General features: G+C 33.5%; 1 protein-coding gene and 1 pseudogene across 2 annotated transcripts in view; both read right to left on the reverse strand.

Annotated features, from left to right (window-relative positions):
- Positions 1-12,380, reverse strand: part of SUPT3H (SPT3 homolog, SAGA and STAGA complex component) — a 485,803-nt gene that overhangs the window by 290,825 nt on the left and 182,598 nt on the right. The window lies entirely within an intron of this gene.
- LOC129068079 (uncharacterized) lies at positions 11,200-11,297 on the reverse strand (annotated as a pseudogene).

Here is a 12,380-nt window from a genome sequence, read left to right on the forward strand (position 1 = left end):
CCTTATAGGAGAGTTCATTCGAGATAAACACAGGGTCCTAGAAAGTACACAAACCCACCCAGCTAGGAATCAGCACCAAAAGGGCCCAATTTGCTTGTGGGTAGCAGGGGAAGTGACTGAAAGCCAGCGAGAGCCAAGCAAGCAACACTGTTCCCTCTTGGACCCTTCCCCACATACAGTGTCACGACTCAGTGACCTGGGTTGCCCCACCCTGGCAAATACCTAAGGTTCTGCCCCTTCCAATGTATCAGGCACTGAGACAATGAAATATGGCCTGAATGAAAGAACAGATCATAGCGCCAAAAACAGAACTAAGCGATGAAGAGATGGCCAATCTATCAGATGCACAGTTCAAAACACTGGTAATTAAGATGGTCACAGAAATGGTTGTGTACGGTTGCAACATGGAGGAAAAAGTGAAGACTATGCGAAGTGAAATAAAGAAAAATATACAGGGAACCAACAGTGAAGGGAAGGAAAGAGGGACTCAAATCAATGATTTGGAACAGAAGGAAGACATAAACATTCAACCAGAACAGAATGAAGAAACAAGAGTTCAGAAAACTGAGGCAAGGCTTAGGAACCTCCAGGACAACTTTAAACGTTCCAACATCCTAATCATAGGGGTACCAGAAGGAGAAGAGGAAGAGCAAGAAATTGAAAACTTATTTGAACAAACAATGAAGGAGAACTTCCTCAATCTGACAAAGGAAATAGATGTCCAGAAGATCTAGAAAGCTCAGAGAGTGCCGAAGAAGCTAGACCCAAGGAAACACACACCAAGGCACATCACAATTACATTACCCAAGATTAAAGATAAGGAGACAATCTTAAAAGTAGCAAGAGAAAAAGGAGACAGTTATCTACAAAGGAGTTCCCATAGGACTATTAACTGACTTCTCATGAGAAACCTTGCAGGCAAGAAGGGGCTGGAAAGAAGTATTCAAAGTCATGAAAGGCAAGGACCTACATCCAAGATTACTCTCTCCAACAAAGCTGTCATTTAGAATGGAAGGGAGCATAAAGTGCTTTCCAGATAAGGTCAAGTTAAAGGAGTTCATCATCGTCAGGCCCTTATTATATGAAATGTTAAAGGGACTTATCCAAGAAAAAGAGGAAGATCAAAACTATGAATAGTAAAATGACAACAAACTCACAGCTATCAACAACTGAACCTAAAAACAAAACAAATACTAAGCAAACAACTTGAACAGGAACAGGATCACAGAGATGGAGATCAGAGGGAAGGGGTAGAGTGGAGAAAGGGGGAAAAGGCACAGGGAATAAGCAGCATAAATAGTAGGTACAAAATAGTCAGGGGGAGATTAAGAATAGTATAGGAAATGGAGAAGCCAAAGAACTTATATGTAAGACCCATGGACATGGACTAAGGGGGTCGGGGGAATGCTGGCGGGAGGGGGTGTGCAGGGCGGAGGGGAATAAAGGGGAGGAAAAAATAATGGGACAACTGTAATAGCATAATCAATTTTATACGTGCGTGCGTGTGTGTGTGTGTGTGTTTCTAAAAGAAAGAAAGAAACATTGATCAGTTGCCTCCCTTTTGTGCCCAGAAGCAGGATGGTGCATTAGACTTGCAATCCAGGCATGTGCTCTGACTAGAAATCGAAACCGCAACCTTTCAATTACAGAACAACGCTCCAACTAAGCCAAGGTGGCCCAGGCCCACATTTTATTTACAATAAAATTCAGCCAATAGAAATTTCCCCCACATGTTGCTATTATAAATAATGGTGTTATAAATATTTGTGTACAAGTTTACTGTCCATTTTAAGATCTAGCTTTGTAGTTGCTGGTATAATAGGTCTCTAGGTCTGTATGTCCTACTGCATTTTTACCATAAACTCACATCATCTGATATAATCTGAGGGTATCCCTTCTCCTTTCAACATGAAAAGCTCACTAGTGTGAACATACACTGAGTAAAATAAAATTTAAAAAAAGGTTGGAAGTAGCATGAAAGTGCAGGGGACTAAGAATCAAGAATCTGAATTATGTTTTCAATGCTACATTATCAGCTCCATGGTCCTGATTACATTACTGTTCCTATAAGGACCTCAGTTTCCTCATCTGTGACTGAGCAATCCTCGACTAGCTAATAATAAAAGTTGTATTATGTTCTAAAGTAGTATAATTTAAAGTTAAATGTCTAATTCTAGCAGATATAGTGAACTAAAACAACATAAAGAAAAACTTTGTGTGATTTTTTTCCCCTCCAGTGTTCTGCCTGATTCATGGCACAATGTCTATAATAAAATAGAAATCTATTCTTTAGCTAACAATATATCCATAAAGCATAGCAATATATTTTTAAGCTTTTATGTAACCATGACAGCTCAAGTGAACATGGGTTTCTAATAACATGGTCAAAATAAAAACACACATATTAATATCCTACACATCAGTTCTGATAAAAGAAGCCATTAAAGACAAATTGTTACATATAAGCCAAAACCACAAGTAATCCTACTGAACTTCAGTCTTTGTTTTTTCAAAAAGTTATCCTTAAAAGTGAGAAACTAGGCATTCAAGTCATAAAATGAAAGTAGAACAAATGAATATGGTACTAAAGTCACCACCATACACTGTTCACAAGAATCAGTTTCACACAAATTTTTAAAGATAAAGTGGTTTTCTTGAAGGATTACACTAAATTTCAATTGAACTGAAATTTAAAATCTTATTTCCTATGCACATATAGTTTGATGGCATTTCTGCTTATTATAATCCTAAAGGTGTTAACACATATTTCCATGATTTTTTAAAATATTTTATTTGCCTTGTCAGTCTACTGATGCTACATTTTTTTTGTTAGTAAATATATTAGAAAACAATAACACTCAAAAAAGACTCAGTCAATTCATATTATTTTTTTCAATAAATTTTAGGAAAGGAAGAATTTACATATTGTCTTTTTTATTTTTGAGATGAAGTTATTAATGCTCAGAAAAGCAAGAGTGATGTTGAGAGTTTAACTAAACTATTCCACAGCGTTGTTGCCCTGGCACCTGTGTTGTCTGGCCAAAAGGCCTACAAGGACTTGAAACTGACACTAGTGCCACATGCAAGCTCATGACCTAGATAGCAGCTAGCAGAGTCAAAAGCAAATGTAGCTTCCTGATACTGCCCTTGTGATCAACAGTCTTCTCTTACTCCCAGCACCTGTATGCCTATGCACCCCTTAGATGATTGCCAAAACCAGGTTCTTTTTGGTTTAAAATGACCAATATAGCTGTAGGTGGCACAGAAATCTCAAAGCACTTTACCCATGGACACTAATAAAGACATGTGCCCAGGTCCTGCCTTTTTCTCTGTATGCACTTGGCCTTTACCTCCTATATAGGCCATCAAGGTATACTGTGTACTTCCAACCAAGACCTGAGAGTGATAATGTTCTCTATTTCAACTTCCCTTGTGGTTGGTTTTTAAACCATGGCTTATGATCTGGAAACCTGTGCTCCACTTAAATGTTTATTTTACAAAGTCATAACAAGTGACTTGACTAAGATAATTTGCCTAATGAGAACCAAAACAAAAATATTGGTCTTTCAATATCTATTTCCAGGTGCTTTCCACTAATAAAGGAATAAAAACATTTATTTAAGCTTCAGTTTCTCATTTAAAAAAAAAAAAATCTGCCCCGCCTATCTAATAGAACTGATATAACGTACAAACTGCTTTGTAACTTCCAGAGAGCTCTGAAACATAAACTTCTATCCTTACAATGATGCATCCACTGTTTAAGGATAAATAATACCAAAAAAATGATATCATGAAGGAATCCTCAATATGATTATCAGCATATTTCTCATCAGAAACTTTGGAGGTCAGAACAGAGAGGGCCAATATATTCAAAATGCTAAAAGAAAAACACAGTCAACCATGAAACCATTATCATTCAAAAGTATCCTTCAAAACCGAGGAAGCAATGAAGGCGTTCCCAGAAAAACAAAAGTTGAAGGAATTCATGACCACTAGACCAGCCCTATAATAGATGGTTAGGTAGCCTCGAAAGGTAAAATGAAAGGACACGAGAGAGCACCTCAAAGCCATATGGTGATATAAAGATTTCAATAAAAACCAACGCAGAAGCAGTTATAAAGCCTCGTATCACTGAAACAGTGGTGTGTAACTATATTTTTTCTTAATCTAGATAATGTAAGAAACTAAAATATTTAAAGAAAAAAGCAATTAGTGTAAACACTATTATTGTTATTTGGTTTGAACTCGAAATCTTCTCTTCTATTGATAAGTTAAGAGACTAATACATTTAAGAGAACTACTGGCTTATCTTTTAGGATATACAGTATATATAAAAGTAGCTTTGTGAGATCAACAACCAAAAGTGGTGAGAATGGAACTGTAAAGGGGCCTAATTTTTGTATGTTATTAAAATTAAACTGTTATAAATTCAATTGAGAGGGTTATAACTTCAGGATGTTAAATGTAATCTCCATGATAACCACAAAAAATATAGCTACAGAAAACAAACAAAAAAGAAAAAAATGCAATCTAAAAATTTTACAACAAAATACGAAACAAAAGTAGATACAATATAATGCACAAAAATAAGAGGAAAATAGCTATAAAACATTCAAAAAACACAATGACAGAAATAAGCCCCTCCTTATTTTAAATGTAAATTGATCAGTCTTAAATTTTTTTTTAAAATGTTAGAATAAAAAACACATTATCCAACCATATACCATCTATAAGATCTTACACGAGATACACAGAGACAAGTTGAAATTGAAAGGCAATTCATAACTAAAGATATTCTGGGCAATTCTGGGCAATTCATAACTAAAAGCAGGAATAACTACATTAATATCAGACAAAACAGAATTTTAAATTAACCGATTTAAAAGAGACAAAGAACAATACATATTAATAAAATGTTGAAGACAGAGGATATCAGCAATTGCAGACCTCAACACATCTAATGACAGCCCATCAAAATACATGAAGCAAAAACTATAAAAATTGAATGGTGATGGTATTATGAAGTACTAACTGGTAGTTACAGAACAGGCATGGGGATGTAAAAGTAAAGCATAAGGAATATAATTAAAGATATTGTAAAAACAATCTATGGCGTCAGGTGGGCACTTGATATATTGGAGAGAACATTTTATAACCAATATGAATGTCTATTTATTGTCCTATGCACCTGAAACTGATACAAAATAGTGTAGAATGAAAACTGTAATTGAAAAATAAAATATAATAATTGAATGGAAAAATAAACAGTTCTATAACAATAGTTGTAGACTCCAAAAACCCTCTCACAATGTTTCAGACAAAAGATAAGTATGCAAATGGAAAACTTAACATAATAAAGGGAATAGATCTAACAGGCACTTCCAGAACATTCTACCCCAAACTGCAGAATATACATTCTTCTCAGGTGCACATGGGACATTTTCTAGGATCGATCATATGTGAAGCAATAAATTAAGTCTCAGTAGATTTTAAAAAGTAGGAATCATACAGAGTATCTCCTCTAACCAAAAGATGAAGTTAGATATCAATGACAACAAAAAAATCACTGGAAAATTCACAAAACTGCAAATTAAACAACACAATATTGAATCACCATTGGAAAAAAAAATCACAAAAGACATTAGAAAATAATTTAAAAGTACTGAAAACAAAAACTCAGCATATCAAAACTTATGGAGCACAGCAAAAGCAACACTTAGAGGGATATTTATAGCTATAAAAGTTTACATTGAAAACAAGCAAGATCTCAAATCAACAACTTATCTTTATAACTTAAATGAACTAGAAAAAGAATAAACTAAACCCAAAACCAGCAGAAGGAAGGAAATAGTAATAATTAAAGCAGAGACAAATGAAACACAAAACAAAAAGCACAGAGAAAAATCAATGAAACCAAAAGTTGTTTAACTGAAAAAAAACACAAGAAAATTGAAAAATCATTATGTAAGTGGACTCACAAAAGAGAGATGACTGAAATTACTAAAATCAGAAATTAAGGTGGGAACACAGCTACAGATTCTACAGAAATAAACATTTTGAGAGTGTACTATGAATAAATAGCATGCCAACAAATTTGATAACCAAGATGAAATGGAGAGATTCCTAGAAATATAAAACCTACCAAGACTAAATCATGAAGAAAAATATATAAATGGACCTACAACTAGTAGGGACACTGAGTCAGTAATGTGAAACTTCCCCAAAAATAAAAGCCCTATACCTGATGTCTTCCCTGATGAAGTCTACCAAACATACAAAGAACAACTAATACAATCCTTCTCAAGCTTTTTCAAAAAAATCAAAGAGAAGGAATTACTTCCTAAATTGTTCTATGGGGCCAGCACCACCCTAATACCAAAGCCAAAGACACTATGAAAAAAGGAAAGAGGACAATGTTGGAAAGAAGGAGAAGGGACTAGACAAAGAACATGTATGAATGACCCATGGACATGGACAACAGAGTGGGAATTGACTGTGGGAGTGGGCGGTGGGGGTGGGATGGGTGGAGGGGGATAAAGGGGTAAAAATTGATTCAACTGTAATAGAATAAACATGATTTATAAATTTTAAAAAATAAAATAAAGAAAATAAATTTTAAATAAAAAAATATTTTATTATGAAATTTTAAAAAAAGAAAACTACAATACAATATCCCCTATAAGCTTTGTTCCAAAAATTCTCACCAAACAGCAGCAAACAGAAGTCAGCAGTATATAAAAGGACTATACAGCATGACCAAGTGGGATTTATTAATGGAATACAAGGATAGCTCAACATATGAAAATCAACCAGTTTTATATGCTGTTACCAAAAAGCCTTCATGCTGTTCCATGAACATACCAAATATGCTCACACCAAATGGCTTATAAATTCACTATTCCCTCAGATGGTAATTGCTCTTTTCCCAGACATCAGCATAACTTCATTCACGTCTCCAGTCACATATCACCTCCTCTTTCAGACTGGCCCTTCATGACCACCATACTGAAAATACCAGCTTCCGTCACGTGCTATTCCTCTAAGCTGATTTATTTGTCTTTCTAGAACTTATCACTGTAAGGCATATCATATATCTAGCTATTTTTTGTCCATCTCTGCCACTAGAATGTAAGCTTTGGGAAGACAAAGCCCCTCTTATTCACGACTACACCAGTGGCTAGTACAATGCCTCAAGTATGGTAGACATACAATAAAATTAAATGAAAGAATTAACTCTGAATAGGGACACAATAGTGAAAGGAGGAATTAGTCACTAAATACAAAGAAAAGATAGATATTAGACTACATTTCTCATGTGCATTAAACAACTTATAATAATAAAGTAAAATGAGTAATGGAACAATGAAAAGAAGATGACTAAACCTGCATAGAAACTATAATACATTAAATATTAAAAGGAAATTGACAATGCATATTTGTGTTACCAGAGATAGGTCAAAAGTTATTGCTAAATATTCACAAAGGACTATATTGTTTGTGTTGCAAGGTTCATAGTTTCATAATTAAAATAGATTTTAAAAGTTCACATATTCCATTAGGTTTAGTTTTATTTTCTTGCTAATATAAAATGGGAATTTTTCTATAACCCTACCCTAACTATGTATTTCTATGAATCACCCTCCACCATACAAAATGTACTCATGCAATTACTTGCAAACACAAAAATCCTTCATATAATTCATCTATTTGTTCTTTGTTGCCATAATATAAAAGCATACCTATCATATGATTTAAATTTCTAGAAAATTCCATTTAATTTCATCCTCATAATTAGACTATTTCAGAATAAAAGAATTTTATTTTGAGAAAATAATGAAGAAAGGAGAAAAAGAAGAGACTCTAATGAATATGTAGACCAGTGATTTAAAACTATTTTTCTTTTTTGTAAGCAGCTAAAATCTTGTTCTTAAATGAAATTTGCACAAAAGCACAATATGTAAAATGTAAATGAATCTATTTTATACATGGGGGCAGAGGGAAAAGGGTGAGTCTAGAAAGAAAAGGGATAATGAAACCTTGACTATTATGTTTATTTGCCTAGGACTCAGTATCCTTTACTTTGAGTATCTCTAGGAAAATCCAAAGAGGAAAATGCTGTTTGTAGTCAAATCAAAGAAATAAGGTTCAAAAATGATGGACAGCAGGAGTTAATTGTTTTTAATCAGTTAATGGTGAAAACAAAATTTATATAGTAATCAATTTTATATAGGCATTGTGTGCATTTTATAAAACAAATCCTCTTTCCTGAATGAAATCATTTACTGATATGAGAAGTAATCTTTGGATCTTTATCTATAGAAAAATTAAATGTGACTTTATTTCACATTGCTAGAGAAAAATTCATCATAATACATTCCAGAGATCATATATCCCAGTTTCTCTATGTACATTTGTACTTGTCAAATATGTCCTGATTTTGGTTTGTAAGATTGATTTCTTTATCTATAATATGTTTTAAAATAATATGTAATGTATTATCTTCTATGTCTAAGAAATTAATCTTAAATAATCATAATGGTAAGAAATCAATTAACCTTATATACATTTTTGCAGGCCATATTTTATTACGTGTTGAGATCTCTATATGATAAGCCTCTCCGCCCAAACACAAAGCAAAGTGCAATACAAAAGTGCATTTAAAATGCAAAAAAAGTATGGATTACACTTAACATCTTTATCAAGTACTGACTTAAATTTGAGCTGTAAGATATTTAAAAAGGAATATAAGGTGTCTCAAATAATCACAAAAGTCTTCATTGTTTAGCAAATCATTTTGCATTAGCCAATATTTGTTTTTAGATGCATGTCTAATATTCTCCTTTCATTTAACATTTTTTTGGCACATATAACTTCACGGTCTTTATATCAGTTTAGACTTAAAGCAAAGACTTTGGCTGAAGTTTATCATCAAATGGCTTAAATGTTGAAAGAGTGCTAAAAGTTTTTCAGTGTAGTTAAGTACAAAATGTGTTACAGAGTGTCTACTTAGTAATTCAAAAGCATATCTAAAAGGAAAAGTTTCAAAGTACTTTTAAAATTCTTAATCATCAGTGATTACAATTACTGGAATAGCTACAGTATCATGAGAAAAATATTGTTGACAATCATTGCCTTTTCTATGATGCAAACAATGTGGAGACAATTGCGAAAACAAAAGAATTATAGCCCATTCCAAATCATGAAGAGATATGAGTCTAACATAAAGAAGCAATTCCTTTCCTAACATAGAACTAATTTCAGATAAAGAAAATAGTTAAAACCTTTTGTCTTAACTACTTGGTTCTAAACAGTGGTATCTTGAGAACTATATTGTTCATTCATTCAGAGATTATTTAACCACACCTACTATATGCAGCAAAGAATCCAGAAGTGTTAAAAACCTAGTAAACAGCATAGTGCTTCCTTAAAGAGATCATAATGAACTCACAATAAAAATGATTTTCAATTTCTTTTTCTCTGCATTTGGGCACATTTCAAATAGCCATTTGCAAATAGACAATTGATGTCCAAAGTTATGAGTACTATAAGGATGAGCTTTTCACTATAGGCAAAATTTCATTTTAAGTGTGTGACTATTTAACAAATACATGGAAGAAATTGTTACTATAAAAATAAAAAAATTAAAAAATTTTTAAAGTTTTTATTTTTTAAAACACTGAAGATAATGTTTAGTGAATGTCTCTGTTCAATAAAGGAATAAGTAACCAAAGAAAAAATTGAAAAAATAAAAGCTTGCAAGGCAATCATCAGGGGAAAGAAAGATAACATGCCAAACTGCATGATATATGGACAGTGAATGTATGACTTCTCTGGATAAGGTAGTTTTGATGTACAATTTGGAAAGTGTAACTCTGATCACCTTAGAAGGAAGAAAGGTCTGAAAATGATAGCACACTAAAGTTATGTGAAACAAGTAAAAATTAATAAAAGAAACTCATGTAGCTGATTAGAATCTTAATTAGGTTGGTTCCTTCTAACCTCCAATTAATATATACAGGTTGAATCATAAATATTCTCATTAATAGTAGACTTTACATTTTAAAAAAGTGATTGAGATGTTTTTAATAAATAAAAAAGAGTAGAGAAAAAAAAAGGAAAGACTAAGGGGCTAAACTAAGATTCCAGGGTCACTATGCTGGAAAAAAAAAAAACCCAGGGATTATGACAATTGAATAACTAGAGGCTAGTGTGAGGCAACTTCCCTTATGCAGCCTTTCTACATACAACATGGACTAGTATAGGGAATCACAAGCTGTGGATCACTGATAGCTCCAAATAGATTGCCCAGGACCAGTCACAGGCAGCATCCAAAATATGACTAAACCAGAGTCTTTGCAAATAAACCCAGTAAGTAGAAAAAAACACAAAGAGTCAGCCAAAATAGGGAGAAAAAGAAACTCCCCAAATGAAAGAATTCTCCAGAAGAAAAATTCAGTGAAAAAAGGCATGCAATTTATCAAATACAGAGTTCAAAGTACTAATAATAATTATATAGATGCTCCACAAAATGAAAAATGACATAAAAATTGAAAAAAAAGGACCAATCAGAAATAAAGAATGTAGTATCTGTTATACATAATACACTAAAAGGAATAAACAGTAGGTTAGATAAAGTAGAGAATCAAATCAGGAATTTGGAAGACAAGATAGAAAAAAAAAAAGCATGCAATCAGAGCAGCAAAAAGAAAAAGGAATTTTAAAAAATGAAGAGACTTTAAGAATCTTGGGGACAACATGAGGTGCAACAACATCCATATCATAGGAATACTAGAAGGAGAAGAGAGAAAGCAAGGGCTCAAGAACGTTTATGAAGATATAATGACCAAAAACATCATTAACCTAGTGAAGGAAAAAAGAGACGCAAGTCCATGAAGTGGAGAGTTCCAAACGAGATGGACCCAAAAAGATCCACAACAAGACACATCGTAATTGAAATGGTAAAGCTTAAAGAGGAGAGAATCTTAAAAGTCGCAAGAGAAAGGCAGTTAGTTACCTACAGGGGAACTCCCATAAGACATCATTTGATTTTGCAACAGAATCATTTCATGCCAGAAGGCACTGGTATGAAATATTCAAAGTGATGAAAAGCAAAAACCTACAAACAAGGACACTTTACCCAGCAAAGCTAGTATTTAAAGTTGAAGGAGAAATAAAGAGCTTCCTAGACAAGACAAAACTAAAGGGTGTGCTACCACCAAACCAATGTTAAAAAACAAATGTTAAACTGATAAGAACAGATACTACACTTGATCTTAGCCAAAAGGCCAAGAAGCGATACCATAAGAATACCAAAACGCCAATACAAAAGAACCTATGCACCCCGATGTTCATAGCAGCACAATTTACAATAGCCAAGTGTTGGAAGCAACCTAAATGCCCATCAGTAGATGACTGGATCAAAAAATTATGGTACATATACTCAATGGAATACTACGCAGCAGAAAGAAAAAAAGAACTACTAAACTTCACGACAGCATGGATGGAACTGGAGAGCATTATGCTAAGCGAAATAAGCCAGGGGGCGAAAGACAAATACCATATGATTTCACCTATAAGTGGAACCTAACCAACAATACAAAGATGCAAGGAAAATAAGACCCGCAACACTGAAAGGAAAAGAAATCAACAGAGACAAGAGGGAAGGAGGGAGGAGGGGCGGGGGAAAAGGAAAGGAAAGGGAAAGTCAAGGAACATATAGCAAGGACTCATGGACAAAACCAAAAGGGAAGAGCTGAGGGAGGGAAGGAGGGAGGGGGCAAGGGAAAGTGGTAGGGGGGAGGCAGAGACAAATGTATTTGAAAAAATAAGTTAAAAAAATATTATAATAAAAAAATTTAACAACAACAAAAAAATGGATAAAGAATACCAAAATGTCATTTAAAGTTTTTTTAAAAGTAATAGAAATAGGCAAGAAATATAAAAAAAAGAGGTTTAGTTTCAACAATTAATAAAGGAACAATTAAAATAACACATCATTGTCACAATCAGATTAATGCATATTAAAAAATATTGGTAATATCAAAAAAAACAAATGTTAACAGGCTTGCTTTAAAAGAAGAAGAGAAAAAGAGTTAAAGAATAAAATGGCAACAAACTATCTCTCAATAATCACATTAAACGTAAATGGCTTAAATGCGCCAATCAAAAGACACAGGGTAGCTGAATGGGTAAGAACACAAACCCATATATATGCTGTCTTCAAGAGACCCACATCAGAACAAAAGGTACACAAGGACTAAAAGGAGAAGGAAAAAGATATTTCATGGAAATGGGAAGGAAAAAAGCCTGTAGTAGCAATACTTACAGCCAACAAAGTAGACTTTAAAACCAAGGCTATATTAAGAGACAAAGAAGGACAC

Source organism: Pteronotus mesoamericanus, unplaced genomic scaffold (genome assembly GCF_021234165.1).
Source record: "Pteronotus mesoamericanus isolate MK-2021 breed Mesoamerican mustached bat unplaced genomic scaffold, CSHL_Meso_final contig_20, whole genome shotgun sequence".
In the NCBI taxonomy this organism is placed as follows: domain Eukaryota; kingdom Metazoa; phylum Chordata; class Mammalia; order Chiroptera; family Mormoopidae; genus Pteronotus; species Pteronotus mesoamericanus.